Source organism: Mus musculus, chromosome X, assembly GCF_000001635.26.
Source record: "Mus musculus strain C57BL/6J chromosome X, GRCm38.p6 C57BL/6J".
NCBI lineage: Eukaryota > Metazoa > Chordata > Mammalia > Rodentia > Muridae > Mus > Mus musculus.
The window spans coordinates 169,823,438-169,844,938 of record NC_000086.7 but is presented as its reverse complement, the minus strand read 5'-3'; the positions used below and the strand labels follow the sequence as shown (position 1 = coordinate 169,844,938).

Sequence of the window (21,501 nt, the reverse complement as noted above, 5' to 3'; positions counted from 1 at the left end):
GAGAAAGTATTGGTATTTAATTGCAGATTTGATAGCATATGTGCTATGTCCTTTGGATACAAGCATTGAATGTGGAATTCATTTCTTCCTGATTGTTTAGAGTGTGTTGTGGTAGATGCACATGTTGAGATGTGATAGGAAGAAGCAAAGAGTGCAAACACTACAAAAGCCATTCATTACATACCGTCCAGGAAACCCACAATGACTTCAGGATGTATATTACATTCCTGAGTTTTACACGATTTCCTGAACAATGTTAATAGCTTTCTGAGCATGTTCTCAAGAATTCCATTTACATTACAGCCAAGTATGTGTTCACACCCTCTGACCCCTCAGCCATGCCTCCCCTAACTTCTGTGCAAAGCCCCTTATCATGCAACAGAGGAAAGATGGGCCCCATAAATAAAACCTAAACCCAGTGCAATCTGAAATAAGTATAGTTAAGAGAAGAAACCTCTGAGCATATTCATAAGGAGTGCTTCTTCATGAAACTTCTCTGTGTCGCAAGGACACCATGGAGGCTGTGCCACATTCTGCAACTGTTGCTATGGCAAAGCGTCTTGGGCTATTGAGTTGGGAAGACATTGTTGTGTTTAAGTCATGTAAATGATCAGGACACAAAGGCAGCAGCCCAGCAGCCCCTGCTCCATCACCGCTATGCTGAGGTCTTTCTCCCTTGACACATGCCATTTACTTCTTATGGGAAGGGCCCCCCACAACCCCTGCTGCCAGAAAACCTTACTCCCTTCCAACTGGCCTTTGGAGACATTTATGAGATTCCCCACCTCTTTCAAAATCATTTCTGCGGGAGAAAACTACACAATGACAAAACCTTTTCCTCTGCTTTAATGCCAGGATACTTCTATGTGAGTTTTGTATTTTGTTCCAGGCAACTGATCCTGTCTAATATTGCAATTTTCTATCAGTTTCTGTCTCTTAGAAGGAAACTAGGACAGTTTCTTCTTTGTTACCCACTTATATCTCAAATATGTGTTTTTAATTAAGTACTTTGCTACAGAATCAATTCATACTGATTAGACATAATTATAGAAACAAAATATGCACAATACCTTTTAATAATCCTACCACCTTTAAGGAAACAATGAGGATCTAATTTAGTGATCTAAGCATTGTTTGAAAGCAATGTCTAATTTAAAAAATAGTAATGTATTTTAAATGGAGCTTATTAGGTTTTTTGGGTTGAGCCATGCAATTAAAAATGTACTATTATTTAGGATATAGTGTTTCTAAGTTATAAATTATTATTTAAATGAAGAATTGAACTGTAGCCTTAAACAATAAAAAACCTCCCCCCAGTGAAAACACTTGAAATTTTGTGAATTGATACTTGTATGCTGTGCTCATTTGTAGCTCAATCTTGAGAAGAAATTATCTAGCACTATGAAAATGTGAAATTTTGGGAGCATTGTGTCACTTTCTATGTGTTGACAGTCTACTGTGATTACAACAGATTACATCACTGGCAAAGCATCTCACTTGTGGACATTTCATAGATGGCACACAGGAACTCTCTGTTAGCTTTGCAAAGCCTCTTCTATCTTCAGCTATTAGAAACATTAAAAAGGTTTTGTTATTTTTAAATGCATTTTGATACATAATAAGTTTTTCCTATTAGCATAGGAATGGACCATATCACGAGAGCTCAGAGAATTACTATCACATAGTAATTTGCCTTAGAACATGTCGCAGCTTCTGGAGTCAAAAGAATTTAGGTCTATGAGCTTTCAGTAAAAATTTGATTTACCCAGAACTTCACATTCCTTCAGAGAAGAATTCTGTAAATAATTAGGGACAAGAATCTATTTAACTTTATTGATTCATATGCTCTTCTAAGAATTATTTAAACACTATTTTCAATTCCTGTAAATTGTAAGTCATAATCTGACATTTTATTCTATCTTTTAAAAAGTGTCTGTAGTTAAAACCATAGCTTTCCATTTCTTCTTTCCCCATCTAAAGAGAATTTCAAATATTAGAAGTACAATATAGGAATGCTTTTCTTGAGAAATCAGCAACCATATCTTGATTGTGCTCTACCAGTTTCCTAAATGCCTCTCTTAAAACTTTTTCCTTTTGTTACAAAATATAAGTTACTGGATAGAAAGAATGCGTGTCCATTATGTATGAAACCTTAGTTTCCATCTTCAGCACTGCATATACTTGGTGTAGTGGTACACCTCTAATCCTAGTCTGGACAGGAATGGCAGGAATATTTGGAGCCTAAAATCACCCCCAATCACATAGAGTTTGAGGCTATCCTGGGTTACATAAGATTTTGTTTCTACTACATAAATAAATGACATAAAACATCTTAAGTCAGACATGGTGGCACATGCTTATAATGCTACCACTTAGAAGCTGAGTCAGGAGAATTGCCAAGAGTTTGAGGTTATTTTGCCCACATAGTAAGTATCAAGACAGGCAGACTTCTATAATGAGACTATGTCTCAAGGAAAATGAATAAAATAAAACAATTCACAAGCCAAAAATATAACTATGAGAAATGTGTATTTCTTTTAGGTGCAACTTAATATGTATGCATGTAAACATTTATGCATATATATGCATACACATATGTATAATAATGCTACAATAGTATTATAATAAACATATTATAATTTCAAAATCAATATGACCATAGGAATCTTCCAATTCTCAGTATTAGCACAGTAAGTCCAATTATATTGATTTTATAATAGTTGTAATAGCTATATAATATTTCCATGTGTTTGCATGTTATCTTTTAAGAAGCCATCAGAGCATATATCTATGAGCTTGCTTTGGGTTTAGTATATCCCTGAAGGTAAATGATGAGGCTTGGGCTGCAAATGCACACACAATCCTAGCTCCTGGTGCTTCATACTGGCCCCTACTTTTCACTTACAACTACACTTACATTATCTTTTAGAATATATCCAATAGCGACACTCTGAGGAGTGACCCAGATGCTATTTTTTTCTAAAACTGAAGCAATTACATGTATTTTGTGAATGTTCGAGGCACATTTGACTTTGATCACGACTTTTTGAAACAAGATCTTATTTGGCATATAATTCATTTGTAAGAAAATCCACCAATATAATGTATATCATTAAATAGTTTTTAGTATATTCAGAATTGTAACCATGCTTACAGCCTGATTAGAATAGCTTCTTCCCTTGAAGGAGAAACCATATTGTGCCTGTTAGTAGTCACTCCACATTCTTCTACTCTCTACCCATGACTCCACTGAGCATAACTGTACCTACTCTAAACATTTCAAACAAACAAATTCATATGTGATAGTGTAACATACCATCTCTATCGGTAGGCTATGCTTTTTATAGTTGGATAGCATTCCACTGCCTGACTATATACCTTTAATTCAAGCCTTCATCCGCTGATGGACATTTGGTATATTGACAAATTTCAGCTATTATGAATATATTTTTTTCTTACACCAAAGATAAATGTTTTCATTTATCTCAGGTAACTATTATATCTTGGTGTGTTTGTTCTTCTGATCATTTGTTTGTTTGTTGTATGAGTTTGTGTTTGTGTAGGTGCCCACGCATGTGGAAGGGCCAAGAAGAACGTCAGATGTCTGTTCTCTGTGGGCTCTCACTGAATGTGGAGATAGATCTACAACCAGTGAAACTGAGCTTTCCTCTTGCCTCCAGCATTGGCAGTAGAAGGGTTACAGGTGTGTACACAATCATGCCTTGTTTTTAACCTGGCTTCTGGAGATTTGAACTCAGGTCCTCATACTTGTACAACTAGTATTCTTGCTCACTGAACTACCTCCCCAACCCCTCTACTTGTATTTTTGCTGGCTCACTTGGTTACTTTAAAAAATATATCTGAGGAATTTTCAGACTGTTTTCAATGTGGCCCCACCATATTACATTCCTTTCCCATCCCTTTGTTCTAATCTGAGATACTGTAATGGATACTGAAAGTTTCTAAACTTTATGATTCATCCTTTCACACACCACACTTCTGGGTTTGACCAGGTCAAAGGAGAGAGAGTGTAGTTGCTTCACCAAGATATCAGAAAACCACTCAGAATTATAATGGGAAACATTCAAGATGAGCTTATAAGCTCTCTACTATGGTGAAGAAAATTTAAATTTAAAATTTTATCTTTGTAGCAAAGATATATAAATTTTGACTAGCCATACAAAAGTAGCAACAGAAAAAGTTAGCCAACCAGCCAAAGAGAATATCCCAATGTAAAACTTGTGTGCATGCAATCCTTTAATGGTAGGTCCTGAAGATGTGGAGTCACAGTAAGAGATTTATGAACTGTTTTTCAAGTTATGAACAGTAATAGATATGAGGGGGGGTTGTTGTTCGTAGAGACATCCATGCATAATTATTGACATTTGATTCTTGCTCACCCATACACAACTATTCTTACTTTTAAATTTCCATAGGCATTTGAATAAACCTGTATAAAATGCAGGGAATTTTAAACTTCATATAAATCCTAGCTTTTAAGGTAAGTTCTGGCATATTCTGGAATTAAAACATAAACTTTGCCCCTGTCACATCAAGGCATAGTTTTAAAGTATATTTGTGTGGTTCATTCATACACACAGCTAATATCACTACGACTACCTCTTTCCATATTGTCTGGATGATGTAAGCCATTACAAGAGGGATATAAGTATTTCCTGACATGCTTCTATTGGACCTGTGGGAACAGCAGTGGCCATTTTTACTTCTTCACTATAAGTTTTATAATATCCATCAGTTAGTACTTTAAAATAGTTCTTTTCTGTGATTTGTGTATAGGGCAATTCCAACTAAGGCGCTAGAAAGTCAGAATGGCACATTGTGTGGGGGTGTATATCTTATTCACTGACTCTCCTTGTGTAACAACTAAGTCCTATAATTATACAAATTTTCTTGATGAGGAAAAATGACAAATATGGGTATCTGGAAGGAGCTGAGTGAAAATGAGAGAGAGAGACAGAGAGACAGAGATAGAGAGACAGAGAGACAGAGACAGAAAGAAACAGAGAGAACACAAAATAAGAAAAGAAGAAAAGAAAATTTGTAAAAGGGTAGTGTGGCAGAGAACAGGAAAACAATGGAAATGAGACCATGGTTTGAAGATGTTAGTAACTCTCTCCTGAGATTCTTTAAAGTGCCCTAGAAGTCTTCATTCCTTTGGAATATGCAATAATTTCTTGGTAATAGTAGAACCGAGTTTGCAAACTTAAACTTTAGTATCAGATATTGGTAGTTTATAAGTTTGAAAAATGAAATTGAAACCCAAAATGCCCCTGATAAGCTGCAAAAAAGACATAGAAAGCAAATAAATAATCCTCTCTGAAATATGAAATGACACACAAATATAAACACTCAAATTATTATCTTTTAAATGGGAAGAGAATAAGCCAAGATCGCTAGCTAATAAAAGACAAAACAAAACAACAACCGTTCCTCCCAAAAAACCAAACCAAACCACCACCACCACCAACGACAACAAAAACAACAACAACAACAAAACCCCACTGCTTCCAAAGGCAAATTGAATGTGGAAAATACAGGAAAGTATTGGGTATTTATCCTCAGAGAATTTGGCCATACAAACTACTTCAAAGGTACTCTTTCTTGTTCTGAGTGCCATAATTAAAGAGTGGTGTAAAGAACTTGGAAAGAGCTCAGAGGAAAGCAGGAAAGAATATGAAAGAATTGAAGAAAAAGGATACCAGAGGTAGTCAGGAAGCTAGAAGCACCCAACATAAAGTACAGACTATTGGGGAGCTAATTGAATTATGATCTTCATCTCAGACAACCTTTCTGAGCCTGGAACTGGGTCTGAGGTAGGAGAATGGGTAAAGTCTCACATTCTACAGAAATACACTTTGCTACTCCGGTCATGTATCAGTCATAGTCAGGTATCTAACTTTCTATGTATTGACAGAAAGGCCATGGCCTTTAACAAGTAGTGTGGACGATTTTACTTAGGTATGAGAAATTTCCTAACATTATAATTGGCAAATAATACACTATCCCCCTGCTTATGAATAGGAAGAAATAATTGCTTCTTCCGATGGACTTAGAAAATAGGCAACAGGTTTACAGGTTCTGGATGACTTGCTAGACCTTGCTCTCTGGAACTGGAGCTGAGGTAGGAGAAGGGGTGTAGTCTCACATTCTACAAAAATACACCTTTCTACTCTGGTCACGCATCAGTAAGAGACATCTCCCAGTTCCAGGGATTTCCATAAAATTTCTTTCTTAGCCAAACATTTTGAGTTGGAGTCATTTCATCTTTGAAAAAGAGCTCTGGAAAGATGGTTTGAAGAGTGGGAATCTGCTGGAGAAAAAGGAAGCTAAACAAGACCCATTGGGTGGGGGAGGGGTAAGGCACCTCACAGTGCATGCTGGGATGAAGGCTAATTAAGATGTTGACTGAATCGATGCTAATCATGTCCCAGCAGACTCTGCTGGATTAGTATGTAAATTGGTAGACTCTGTTCCGAAATTGCCCTACCAGCTGAGGTCTAATTACTGACTAGACATAACAAATAATAATGGGATTTGTATTTTAGGATGTTTAATTATGGAAATACATGTCTGCAAAAATACCAGTTGTAATGAAGAAAAAGAGATTTCATAATGTTTTACTAAAGGTTTATGAAATTTTACAGCTTTAATAATAAGACCAGAAACAGCAGTGGGTAGAGGGAGACCTTTCGGAGAGCTGGCATTTGTGAACGGGGACCAGAATCAGACTGCTTAATTCACTGCTTAAGAAATTTTCCCTGAGCATCTGAAAGACTAATTGTTTCATTGGTGATACACAGCATCTTGTGGGCTTTTAGTTCTATCACTAAAAGAACTGGGACTGCTCCACGAAGAATAACAGAGCCACCAGGAACTCAGAGGGACTCCTCTGGTAACATGCATTCAAATGGAATTAAAGACAGCAGGCTGACAATATTCAGAGGAAATTAAGCCACTAAAATAAGGTTTTCTTCACTGAAGTTATTCCACAATGTAGAAATCATGACATTTATAAATTAGAAAGTTGTTAGTCCAATCTCAAAGCTAGAGTGCATATTTCACGTAGTTTTAGAGAAAAGCAAGTTGACTTCCAGAATCCAATGAATGGATATGCTGGGATAGAAAGTGCTCTGTAACTATTTATTACATCATCGTGTGGCCACACCTTTTCAAAAAGTTTATGAAGAGGTACAAACAGAATTTTATTTTTTTTTCCATTTTTTATTAGGTATTTAACTCATTTACATTTCCAATGCTATACCAAAAGTCCCCCATATCCACCCACCCCCACTCCCCTGCCCACCCACTCCCCCTTTTTGGCCCTGGTATTCCCCTGTACTGGGGCATATAAAGTTTGCAAGTCCAATGGGCCTCTCTTTCCAGTGATGGCCGACTAGGCCATCTTTTGATATATATGCAGCTAGAGTCAAGAGCTCCGGGGTACTGGTTAGCTCATAATGTTGTTCCACCTATAGGGTTGCAGATCCCTTTAGCTCCTTGGCTACTTTCTCTAGCTCCTCCATTGGGAGCCCTATGATCCATCCATTAGCTGACTGTGAGCATCCACTTCTGTGTTTGCTGGGCCCCGGCATAGTCTCACAAGAGACAGCTACATCTGCGTCCTTTCAATAAAATCTTGCTAGTGTATGCAATGGTGTCAGCGTTTGGATGCTGATTATGGGGTGGATCCCTGGCTATGGCAGTCTCTACATGGTCCATCCTTTCATCTCAGCTCCAAACTCCGTCTCTGTAACTCCTTCCATGGGTGTTTTGTTCCCAAATCTAAGGAGGGGCATAGTGTCCACACTTCAGTCTTCATTCTCCTTGAGTTTCATGTGTTTAGCAAATTATATCTTATATCTTGGGTATCCTAGGTTTGGGGCTAATATCCACTTATCAGTGAATACATATTGTGTGAGTTTCTTTGTGAATGTGTTACCTCACTCAGGATGATGCCCTCCAGGTCCATCCATTTGGCTAGGAATTTCATAAATTCATTCTTTTTAATAGCTGAGTAGTACTCCATTGTGTAGATGTACCACATTTTCTGTATCCATTCCTCTGTTGAGGGGCATCTAGGTTCTTTCCAGCTTCTGGCTATTATAAATAAGGCTGCTATGAACATAGTGGAGCATGTGTCCTTCTTACCTGTTGGGGCATCATCTGGATATATGCCCAGGAGAGGTATTGCTGGATCCTCCGGTAGTACTATGTCCAGTTTTCTGAGGAACCGCCAGACTGATTTCCAGAGTGGTTGTACAAGCCTGCAATCCCACCAACAATGGAGGAGTGTTCCTCTTTCTCCACATCCTCGCCAGCATCTGCTGTCACCTGAATTTTTGATCTTAGCCATTCTGACTGGTGTGAGGTGGAATCTCAGGGTTGTTTTGATTTGCATTTCCCTGATGATTAAGGATGTTGAACATTTTTTCAGGTGCTTCTCTGCCATTCTGTATTCCTCAGGTGAGAATTCTTTGTTCAGTTCTGAGCCCCATTTTTTAATGGGGTTATTTGATTTTCTGAAGTCCACCTTCTTGAGTTCTTTATATATGTTGGATATTAGTCCCCTATCTGATTTAGGATAGGTAAAGATCCTTTCCCAATCTGTTGGTGGTCTTTTTGTCTTATTGACGGTGTCTTTTGCCTTGCAGAAACTTTGGAGTTTCATTAGGTCCCATTTGTCGATTCTCGATCTTACAGCACAAGCCATTGCTGTTCTGTTCAGGAATTTTTCCCCTGTGCCCATATCTTCAAGGCTTTTCCCCACTTTCTCCTCTATAAGTTTCAGTGTCTCTGACAAACAGAATTTTAAACAGCCTTGTAACTGCTGCTTATTATCTGCCTATGTTGCTATTACATCATTGGAAGATATAAATCAGCAATAAATCTTTACCAGAGTGTACATTATATTTATATTTATTTATTCCTAATATGTATCAGAATTTTTAGATGTTCTGCCTATATTTAGTACACAAATCTACATGTGTATGCTTGTTTAAATTAGGAATGTGTGATTAAATGCTTATTATGTCCCAATTCTATTCCAGTTTCCATGGGTTTTTTTTTTTTTGAAATTTTCATGAAATTAAAAAAGATAGTTTTGTTATGAGACATCTTAGATTATTTGCTTGTTTTTGTTTTTTGTTTTTTTGTTTTTTGTTTTTGTTATTTTGTTTGTTTGGTTTTTTTGGTTTTTTTTTTTTTTTTTTTTTTTTTTTTTTTTTTTTTTGAGACAGGGCTTCTCTGTGTAGCCCTGGCTGTCCTGGAACTCACTCTGTAGACCAGGCTGGCCTCGAACTCAGAAATCTGCCTGCCTCTGCCTCCTGAGGCCTGGGATTAAAGGTGTGTGCCAACATGCCCGGCTTTTGCTTTTGTTATATGGCACAGATATCAACAAGTGAAATTCAGAGGGAAAACTCATGTTCTCAGTATTTCCATGCCTTGATGTATTTGGAGTTACACATGTATATTGAACATAGGTTTTTTTTTTTTTTTGAACACCCTAACACAAATTATCCACAAAGCTACTATTATTTGATACTTGCAATGTGGAAATTTAGGAAAGAACAGTGCAGTGGGATTTCAGTACAAGGGATATTTAAACTTTGTATTAGAAATTCATTTCATCAAGTAAATTTTATTTGAGAACTCATGCTATTTTTTTGCAGATGTTATTAGTATATTGGTAACTATATTTATTTAGGTTTCAACAGTGGAATTTCTTCTTTCATTATTCTTCAAAAATGTAAGCTAATCCAGTAGTCGTCTCATTCTATAATAGTGTACACATACATCTGAATAAACTTTCCCTACCATCTACCAATCTGCTACTCAATTCTCAACTTCAAGTATTGACATTAAGGGAAAGTTCATATAATTAACAAAGAAGTGTTTTTTCTTTATTACAAGATATTTTAGACTATTTGTTTTGTTATATGGCACAGGAAAAGATATCAGTGGGCAATCTTGTATTTGTCAGTAATCTTAAACTTTGATGGATTTAGGGTTGAATGATGACATCAAACAATACATTACCCCAAAGCCTTATTTCCAATGCTATTTGCCCATGTCCAGAGGCACCAATCTTTAAGTATACATTATTTAAAACTAACCAATAATGCTCTCCTCTAAGCAATGAACAGGTTGGAGGTCAGATACTTTGATGTGACCAATTCAACTCTGTCCCTTTCTTGGCATGACTTTTGGACAAGTTTAACATTTCTTTGAAGTGGTCTACTCATACGTAGGTAAATAGGGCCAAGCCTGAAGAAGTATTATCTTGAATGTGAGCATCTCAAGGTTGACTAACAAGGCACTGGGTAGACTTCACTTTTGGAAATTCTCACTCAGAGGCAAATTACAATTTCAGAGAGTAATGTTGAACAAATGGATTTTGACATTTTATCATTAAATCAAGCAGAAGACTATCTTGATAAATAATAATATTGGTTTTAATGGCACAGAGATAGTTATACCAAAATATGAACACCTTTTGTCATGAGGATATAGACAAAATTCCCAGGTATGCTGTTCCAAATAAGAAAGATCACAGTCGGGCATGGTGGTGCATGCCTTTAATCCTAGCACTTGGGGGGCAGAGGCAAGTGGGTTTGTGAGTTCGAGGCCAGCCTGGTCTACAAAGTGAGTTCCAGGACAGCCAGGGCTACACAGAGAAACCCTGTTTCGAAAAACAAACAAACAAACAAAAAAAAACAAAAAGAGAAAGAGAAAGATCACAGAGTCTTTCCACAATGGCTAAGTAGGGCATGGGAGCCAGGTTTTTGAGTCAAGGGGTGTCAGAAACAATGAGTTCAAATATGGCTGAGCTATTCCATAAGACTCTTCTCCTTTCATTGCATAGAAGAGCTTTCTTAATGGAAACAACCAGCAACAATCAAATGTGAGTACAATAGTAGCAGATATCATACAATTGTGTATTAAGTACACAGAAAGTCAAAAGGTTAATCCAACCTAAATCTTTCTGTTACAAAAGTACAAAACACATTAAATTGGCATGAACTCATATTACTGGTAACCTAATGATAAAGAACAACAACAACAACAACAAAAAACAAAGAACAAAAAACCTCCATATCATTTTCAGTAGTATCTCTTGGGGAGGAGGATTTTTTCCCCTTAGTGATCATTGTAGGAATTTTTATAGATTTCCACAGACAAATGTTTCATAATTTAATGTTAAAGTTTCTATGGTGATTATAGAATAGTTTGACAAAGATAAAAATGTAGAAGTTTGTACTCATTTTTTCTTGGCAAGAATTATTTTCTAAAGACCACCTACATGGAGTGAGTGCCGATCTTCACAGCCAATCAATAATAAGGATAATAAAGATCAAGTCAGAATGCAGTACATTAAAAATCATCCTAAGACTCCTGAGGTACACACATAGCAGAGTGAAAACTTTGGGGTTCATACTTCGCTATAGCCTCTCAGCATCGTGAAAGCATTTGTAAGGAGAATGCTTGGAGCGTACATAACACATTATGTCATTTGATGATTGGAGAAAATGTCCATGCATCCATCCGCTTCACTTCCATGGCTCTGCCCACTTTCCTATATAAAGCGAGTACTCGTTAACTTCAGATTTACCCAGGAAGTCTTGGAGCCATTTAATTTTCAGTAGTCTATTTTTCAGGAGAGCAAAAGTTTCTTGGTGCTGATATCAATTTTTAGAGAGCATGCAGTATAGAAAATTTCTAGTCTTCCCTGTAGTTCAGTCTTACTTGTCCATACAACTGTTAACATTTCACTGTGAACCATGCCCTCCTGATGGCCAGGACTCCACAGGAATTCTTCACAAGAAAAGGAAACAAACAAATTTCAACTCATCATGATAGGGATAACCACCTTTCTTCTGTCTGCACCTTGGAAATGTAGTAATAATTCTCGTAGGAAACACATAACATAAAGCTGTCAGGAATATGAACTGAAACTTGGCCCTGGAGCAAGAATATGTGCCTTCACATCTTTCCCTTTGCAAAATTTGAAACTTAGGACAAATCTATTTTTTAAACTGAAAATACGAAGACGGCAACAACAGAGGTACCTATCTAAAAGGATTGGTATGGAGATTCATTGCATTATACTTGGAATAAAGCAATACATTGCATAAATGTGTTCTTACTAATTGTAACAGTGTCTTCACAGATGGATTTTGAGTCACAAGAGAGAAACACTTTCTAGATAGTGCGATAGCACCAGCTCTTATGGCAGCATACATATAACTTCTTAGAGTCACTCATTTTCTGTCCCACCCAATTATTCACCTGAAATATTTTGTACTATAATATTTTCTGTCAAAGCATTATCTGCCATGCCTCTCAAAGTCTTTATCTTCTCAGCAGAATCTGAGAAGCCATTACACTCTTAACCTTTCTCCTATACTCCATTTTAGCTGGCCTCCATCTACAAAAGTCTGTCACTGAACTTTCTAATATTACCATATTAGTGAAAGTACCATGGCACTTTCACTGCTTGCAATGTTTCCCTACCTACATTTAAAATGCATGGCATTGAAAGTAATGTAGCTCACAAAGATAGGTGCACTTAAATGTCTGAATCTTTGGTGTCAAAATGCGATACTTTATTTTATCTGTCTGGTAGTCTTGATGCAATAAGTTTTTATAATAGAAGGAAGGAGGATGAAGAATGAGGAAAAATAATTTGATGGAACAAACCCCTAAGAGATGAAGAACCAGAAAACAAGGAATGATGGTGACATTCAGAGGCAGAGAAAATAAACTAAATTCTAATTTAGCATCTCCAGAAGGAACACTACTAGGACAGTGCTTCAACTTTACTCCTAGTGGGAGCTTTAGAATGTCAGGAATACAATAAATTTATGTTTTTTTTTACTTTTTGGTATATTTTTGCTAATATGTTGATATACAAAGCAATTGGTAAGGATGTGGAAATAAACTAATAACAGTACTATGAATATAACAGATTATCAGAATATTTATTAATCATTTTTCATTTATTAATCATTTTGGTTTTTAGAAATAGTAACTTCAATGGGAGCAGTGGATGCAGAAGAAAGCGAGGCTGGCTTAAGACAAAGTATACATATATGTATTCCAGTGTCTATGTGGACTGGTGCCATTTACCAGTTACCTAACTCAATCCCAGGTACACAGAATAGAAAGCCAAGCCAACCTCTCATTTTTACATGCCAGTCTAATATATTGATTCTTTAAAATCTATAAGGAGCTGAAGGGGTTTGCAACCCCACAGGATGAACAACAAAACCAACCAACCAGACCCCCACCCCCTGGCCCACAGAACTCCCTGGGACTAAACCACCAACCAAAGAGTACACATGGAGGGACCCATGGCTCCAGCTGCATATGTAGCAGAGGATGGCCTTGTCGGGCATCAAAGAGAGGAGAGGCCCTTGGTCCTGTGATGGCTCAATACCCACTGTAGGGGAATGCCAGGGTGGAGAGGTAGGAGTGGGTGGGTGGTTGGGGTAACACCTTCATAGAAGCAGGGGGGATTGGATAGGGGTTTTGGGGGGACAGGAAAGGGGATAACATTTGAAATGTATATTAACAAAATATACAAAGAAAGAAAAAAGAAATTAAAAAAAACTATACTGTTTCTTCCTTGAAACTTCAAAAGCAGGGTTGTTTTTTGTTTTTTGTTTTTCATTATTTTTAAGGACAGATTCTTACTCTTTTGCTCGGAGTGAATTGACAAACTCATTCTGTAAGCCTCAAACTTGGGCCAATTTTACTTCCTCAGTTTCCTGAGTTTGCTCTATGAATCATCACACTTAGCAACAAAGCACTTTCTTATGCAAGGTTATGTATAGGGACTCCCTTGTCCATAGTTAAATATATCTGCTTACAGAGAATTTCAAGGCAGCAAGCAAATAAGCTAAGCTGAGTGGTAAGAGCAACAGAGAAATGGACTCAAAAGGGCATTGATGGAAGAGGTGATGAATCCTTACCTGCTGCCTCAGTATTCACATGGCACAGTCTACTCCATTCCTAAGCTTTCAGGGACTAAGTTCCCTCATCTTTAAAATGGGCATTGCATCCAGTTTTCAGTGTTGTTGAGCCAAGTAGGTGGTAACATATTTGTAAAGGATTTGGTGAAATGTCTGGTACATGGTAGATCCAAGAAAGTTTATGTATTTACCCATCACAATTCCCATTTTCTTGTAAGTATAATCATAAATCTCATATTCTTGAGATATTTTCTAACATTTTAAAGAAGTCATCTAACACAAAACATGATATTGCAAAGAAAATGGGAAAGAATAATAATTTATAGGGTGTAAAGATTATTCTTACAAAATATTTGGTCTTTGCTTCCCCAACTTATGCAATGGTCAGATTAATTCAGAAGAAATCTTTTTTAAAAAAAATATTTAAATGTCCATCAATGAGAACAACACACAGAGTGTCCCAGGCTATGTGAGAAGATTATTGATTAGCTTCACTTCTAGGTTCAAAGTAGCCAGTATTATAGTTTAATATATAAGTAATTCAGAAGAATTAGTGTTTTCTGTTATTACTGAAAACACATTTGCAATTGAGACACGTGAGTGGGCAAACAATCATTTGAACATCGAGAGATGGTCTTTCTGCCCCTGGCCTTGGCTACCTCTGCAGCAAGCTCCACCAAAACAATGTCTTCATGTTTCACAGCAAATACGGGTTGCCTTGGTGACGACAGACACTCAATAATATATGCCAGATGAATGAGAATCTCAGAAGGTGGTAGTGAAAAATGACCAGCCAAAGTATTTTAAAATATCAACCTGGAAAGAAAATCAATTCTAATAAACTCCATGCTCTCAGTCTCAAATATGATGAAAGTAAATAGTCTTTCAAAGTGGAATAAGCAGAGAATAGTGAATGACATTGATCAAAACCTGCAAAGCTCAGAGGCATCCTCACAGTCCACAGATAAATTGATTTACTGTTATCTCACGCCCCAGCCCCTCCCCCACTTAACTGCCAGCACTCTCTAAGCAACTCCTAAAGGTGGAAGAGAAAACTATTCGGTTGAACTAGTGTTTTCAGTTGTTAGAAGAGGGAAAACCTCTGTAAGTGAAAGGAAATTGAATTACTTTTGGCAAATCATTAGCTCATTTTAGAGAGACCATATTTTTAAATGTTCCCATTAATATGGGTGTAGAGAAATTTATTTAGATTTATATATTTTAAAACCCTGAATGTTACTTAAAAGTGACATGTATAGTCAATTTTGAAAATAATCAGGCCATCTTAATACTGCAATTTAATTAGGAAAAAAATCCTATGGACCTAGTTTCTAACTGAAGACAAAGTTATGGACCTACATAGTTAGTAGAGGGATCGTTATACTTGATCAGTATTTCCAAGCAAGCAGAATCAACTAGAATGATAATTAACTGCATTACAAACACACACACAGACACACAGACACACACACACCCACACACTAAGTTTATAAAGAAATATTGAACACCAGAACATTTCATAAAGCAAAGGTTTTAGTAAGCAGGAAGAAATTCAGTAAGCCTCTTATATTAGGGAGCAGCTAAATTTTTTCAAAGAATCAACAACAAAAATGTTTATGCTGTCCTTCCTTAAGGTGGGGGGAGGGGTGAACAGAGATTTTAGGAATTTGGTTGTAGCTACTAGGAGAGGCTTCTAGGCTAACTGATTGTCTGCTGCTTTCTTCTCTGTACACACCTTCAAACTCTCAATATACTCCTCAGTATATTGCTTGTGGAACACTTTGGCTCAAATAAAATAACTGTATTTTTGAACTCTTTACATTCAAGTATCTCAGGAGGAACTAAAAGGAGATATGTGTATCCATACATTAAAACTGTATTTACATGTAGTATAAATAATGTATATTTGCATCTTTATACAAACAACAAAATCAACTCCAAAAAATAACAGTGTAATCAAGGAATAACATCAGTTGTCAAATTAGGCTGTATGCGCAGCAGAATCTTGGAAAATGTTGAGGGGGTGTGCTACCTCCCCCTCTGAATGTAATGGCAGGTTGCTCATTTCTTCTTTCCAGGGAATACAAATCTATGTGTAATAATTATAAAATAGGATGTTCTGCACAGAAAGGCCAAATTCCATTTGCCCCACTTTTTTCTGGGAATGTTGTATCCTGTTCTTATTCTGTCTGGAACTTACTCTCGGCAGTACTTGGGTTACTAGTCACCATTCTGGCCCACATAGCTCTAGTTACAAATGCAACAAAACACACAAGGGTAAAATACATTTTCCTAGGAACATAAATAATTGAGAATTTTCTCAAAAGGTCTGATTCCTTCACCACCACCAATTCCCATAGTGTTATACTCCCAAACTGTTCAAATTTAGATAAAAAGGTTTTAAGATGTGATTATCTTGCCGATAAGTGAATTCCAGTATAGGCCTTAGTGATTTCATGTGCACCCATTTTGTTTCAGTCCATTACTCAAAAGTGATGCTAATCAAGTTTGGGAGAAGTGAAATTGTTCTCTGGCCACAAGCCCTTTGTGCAGTGAACAGCGACTTTCTCATACACTAGGCAGAGACAATGCAGGATGTCCCCAGAATCACTAACCAACTTCCTTCCTTAGGACCCCACCCCCCAACCCCCATCCCGCACTGCACTTCAAAGGACAACCGTATGCAATAGCTTCCTAGTGTAGTAGAAAAAAAATGCCTTACCAGTGTCTCCAATGTTGATGGAAGAAAATCCCTAGTTGCTGGAGGCCAAGCAACTCGGCCACTTGACTGGGGGTGGGGGGGCTAGCAGAGCTGAAATCGTCCTTCCCTGTTTGCTTTCATCCCAGCGACCTCTCCCAGGATTTTTCTCACAAAGCCCTCTTCTAATTCTCTAATCCTCTCACAAGAAGAAGCTGCACACACACCAGATGACTTCTGCAGTAGCGGCCCTCTCGAGGGAAAGAGGAGGGTTCTTGCTCCTGATTTGTGCCAGGCCAGTCCTCTGAGTCCTCGAACCCCTTTGCACCCCTTTGTGAGCAGAGCACACAGCAAGAGCAAGTGCGGGAATATGCCAGGCTAAGACAGGCGACAGGCATGCAGGTGAGCCTTGGCTCCCTTCTGTGGCTGCCAGAAGCTCTGCTGTCTCCCAGGGAACGCCTCAGCTTCAAACTTCCTCTGAATTTTATAGCTCCATGTTTCCTTCCTGAAGAGAAAGAGTTCCAAGGAGTTATGGAGCAACCAGCTAGGATCTGCCTATATTGGGCTGGACCAAAAAGAGTCCTTGGTAATGTATTATGACTACATGTTTTTAACGCATCCTCAACCTGGAAATGAACTGAAAAGAGCAAGGGAAGTAGGATATCCAACACATAAGTATAAATTTATCACCAAACATACTCAGGAATATTAATTTTTATAAAAAGTATTTTTTTAAAAACAGGCCTTTAAAATATTAAAGAATCTCAAACTGCTAAGTTGTAAGGCATCAAAAACAAAGACAAAAAGTTTACCTTATATTCCCAGGACAGGGGCCACACTTAAGTTATTAAATTATATTTATACTAGAAATTCAAATCTCTATATAACTTAAAGGAAGTATGCTACAGACTTTTTTATTTTTTAAAAGAGAGCCTTACCTTTTCAGTACATCATTTAAAACTGCGAAGCGAATACATCACAGAGGAGACAAGCAGATGGCACAGTTCTACATTTCAGAGCGAAGGCTGTTTGGAGTCATTATTTCTAAGGAGCGCGCTGTGCTTGCGCCTGTGTTGGGCTGCGTGCCACTGGGCCTTTGAAATGAAATGAATCGCCTTCACACCAGCAGCCTCACTACAGACTGACACTTCAGTATGCCTAAACTGAGGCATGCTGCCTCTTTCCACAGTGACCCTACACAGAATCAGAGGTGACGGTTTGATGGATGAGTTTCCCAAGAGAGAAAGCAATCTGTGACGTCACAGTTCTGGCTGTACCCTCACCCCAAGTCCCAATCCTGCCTCAGCGCCTTAAAAAGGAAAAAAAAAATCCTCTGTTTAATAACAATGCCAACTGAAGAGTAAAAATAAGCATGGAGTGCAAAGCGCATATATAAGTTATCTGCCTTAAACTTCAATTTTCTCACTCTCCTTTACTGGGGAAATGGAAGGAGGTCGAATATGAATTGAGCAGAGCATTCAAATAAAACAAAACAACATCACAGAATACAATATTCTAAAAGTTTGTAATCTGAGAGCATAATAATAGCTACTTTCAAAAGGGACATTTTTTAACCATTTAGTTTTTGTATTAGTACTGAACATTGACCACTGATACTACGGCCATTTGTAACGTGCAATTTAGCAGATCTTACAGTTAAATTAGATGCAAACAGCTGTGAAGATAAAGTATTTGGATAAAGGTCCAGACTTACTGGAACTCATTGAATATCACATTTATTATTATTATTATTATTATTATTTAGATTAGAAATAGTTTCCTAGTCTGCCATGGTGCCACAAGCTTGTCATTCCAGTATTCTGGAGGTGGAGACAGGAGGATCAGGAGTTCAACTGGGCCATATATAAGATATGTATATATATAGCCGGGCATGGTGACGCACGCCTTTAATCCCAGCACTCGGGAGGCAGAGGCAGGCGGATTTCTGAGTTCGAGGCCAGCCTGGTCTACAAAGTGAGTTCCAGGACAGCCAGGGCTATACAGAGAAACCCTGTCTTGAAAAACCAAAAAAAAAAAAATTAAAAAAAAAAAAGATATGTATATATATATATATATATATAGAGAGAGAGAGAGAGAGAGAGAGAGACTAAAAGTAGACTAAAAGTAAAAGTTTGAATCCATTCATTATTAATGAGGTTCTATAGAAACAGGGCCTCTTATAGGTGGGTTGCTGATAGAATGTGATTGCAGTCTGGAACAAATTTGCATATGACTGGGTCTTTCTGCTATTGGTCCTATTTCTAGAGAATTATTCCACACAAACACTGGGGCAATAATAAAAATGTCACATGTTCAAGTAATATAACAGAAACCATTCAAGTTCCAGCAGCAAATTCACAAGTCTGTGACAGAGCTATATAATAAAGTACTATGATACTGAAAAAAATGAATGCCAGATATCCCTGTATACATATACATATATATATATGTGCCTAGGAAATGAAAACCAAGTGCACATAAAAGGTATGGAGATCAGGGGTACAAGGAGGGTATACAGATTAGTGGGGGAACAGAAATGAGGAGGGGGGAGACAGAGAGAGAACTAAAAGATACACGTTATAATAAAGAGTTTCTCATAAAGGGAAAGAGTAAATGAAATGGAAATAACAGAAACACACATGGCATTTTTCGTGTTTTACTTATCCTTGTATATAAGGGATCAAGGCTTAGCACACTATGGCCCTCTGCATTTTTTTAAACAGATGTTTACTAGAATACAGCTATGCCCATTTATTTGTAGACAGCCATGACTACTTATGACTACAGTGGCATAGGTGGGAACAAAGAGATGGCTCAGCCATTAAAGGCTAGGCTCACAACCAAAATCCAATAGCAAAGGTATGTAGTTGTGGTGGTTGACCAGATGGTTCACAAAACTGAGTCCATTTACCATTTGGCCTTTACAGAAAAGATTTATTTTCTCTTCCTGTGGGTGGTACCATTTTAGCATAATGTAAGTGACAAATTTAGGGGAAGGAGTGGGCTTCTCTGGTTTCTACTTTCAAAGGGCTTGTCTTGAGAATATAATACAACATTTGTTTTCAAGCTCTGACTGTCTCTGCCTTATGTCTTCATTTTATCGCACACACTTCACCAATCGAGTGATTTTAAAAAGCAATGCTGATCCTTTTGTTTTGTATTGAAGATTAGGTGAAACAGTGAACAAAAAATGGACAAGTATTTTGTAAGCTACGATATCCACCTTCAGATATAAGTATTGCTAATGTAATGACATGAGAAGATAGTAACACACACATAAACACTTGACATTAGAAGAGCCACAGCACATGTGGGACTCATGGCTCTAGCTGCATATGTAGCAGAGGATGGCCTACTCGGTCATCAGTGGGAAGAGAGGCCCTTGGTCCTATGAAGGCTCTATGACCCAGTATAGGGGAATGGCAGGTCCGGCAAGCTGGAGTTGGTGGGTTGGTGAACAGGGGGAGAAGGGAAGGGGATGGGGGATTTTCGGAGGGGAAATCAGGAAAGGGAATAACATTTGAAATGTACATAAAGGAAATATCTAATAGAAAATAGACTTTAAAAATATTTAAAAATCAAAAAAAATTTTGCTCTAAGTAACATAAAATCATTGCCTTTTAACTTACACTTGCTATTATTAGGTAATAAATATATCAGTTAACCCAGCTATTGACTGTTCTCTGCAACCAGTTGAGACCTTTGCATGCGATTTTTTGGCAGTATGGATTGAGTCAATCCCTACACAGAACATTGTCTTTAGACTCCAGTAGAATTATCTGGCCTGTCATGGTAGTTGCAAACCTGTAAATCCAGCACTGGGGAAGTGGAGGCAGAAGGACCAGGAGTTCAAGGACAGCTTCAGCTACATGACTTCAGGCCACACATGTTCATGTGTGTGTGTGTGTGTGCACATGTGTATACACTCATACACACACACACAATTATAAGTAGAAATTCAGACTAAACAATGGTTGACAACTTTGAAAATGTAATGATTGTTAACTGTCAATTATTATAGTAGTAAATTATAATTATCGTGTATCTAATTTATGATATATTTAATTAAATCTCTTGATCCACCAGGAAAACTTTAAGAAATATTTTCTACTTTTATTTCTCCCAGGCTTATAAAACTAAGAAGATTCGGGTAATTTATAGTTATTGTTTATTTTTAAAATATTGATAAACTGACACAGAAGAAAAAAAAAGAACTGTCTGACCTGTAAAAATCAAATGGGAAGTTTCTAGATGTGAAGAGACTTTTAAGTTCTAGCAGATTAAATTCATCAGTAAGAGTTACTGTACTATGAAGAGTGGGATATGAAGTGACCAAGTGAATTCGAGGCCTGTCCAAGGAGTGTGTGAGACAGAATGAGAACAGAATTAGGACATCTTCACCATTCATATCTGCATGATCCCTTTTGTCATTTGAAATAGTAGAATGTAATATCTTTTATGATAGTTAAATTCTCTTTTTAATATGCAGGGACCTGTCATTTTCATTATTGAGTTTTTAAAGATTTATTTTGCAAAAACATTGTAGGTACATTATAAATTTTGTTGTTCTCTTCCTTTCATTTCTGAACTAGAGTCTCACCTTATAGCCTATGTTAGCTTCAAAACTGCAAGCCTCCATTATCTCCAGTCTCCTAAAGCACTATGATTCCAAGAATCTGTCACTATTCTCTGCATGTGCCTGTGTATTTGTGATATGTATGCATGTGCACATTCATGTTTATATATATATGGATGCATGCATATGCATGTGCAACTGCACATGTGTATGTGATGTGTACATATATTTTAGAG

The 21,501-nt window shown here is 37.3% G+C and overlaps 1 protein-coding gene across 7 annotated transcripts in view; it reads right to left on the bottom strand.

Annotated features, from left to right (window-relative positions):
• Mid1 (midline 1) overlaps positions 1–21,501 on the bottom strand; it is a 305,600-nt gene that overhangs the window by 145,860 nt on the left and 138,239 nt on the right. Inside the window, exons 1-2 of one of the 7 annotated variants that reach the window (XM_017318409.2) lie at positions 17,628–17,935; positions 16,714–17,194 (exon numbers count right to left, since the gene is read on the bottom strand). The exons of 2 other annotated variants lie outside the window; for them this stretch is intronic. The gene's annotated coding sequence lies outside the window, so the exon portion shown is untranslated. Of the gene's footprint in view, positions 1–16,713; positions 17,195–17,627; positions 17,936–21,501 lie in introns of those variants that run through there. 4 more of the 7 variants (XM_011247789.3, XM_030251243.1, XM_030251244.1 and 1 more) reach the window with 4 other exon arrangements.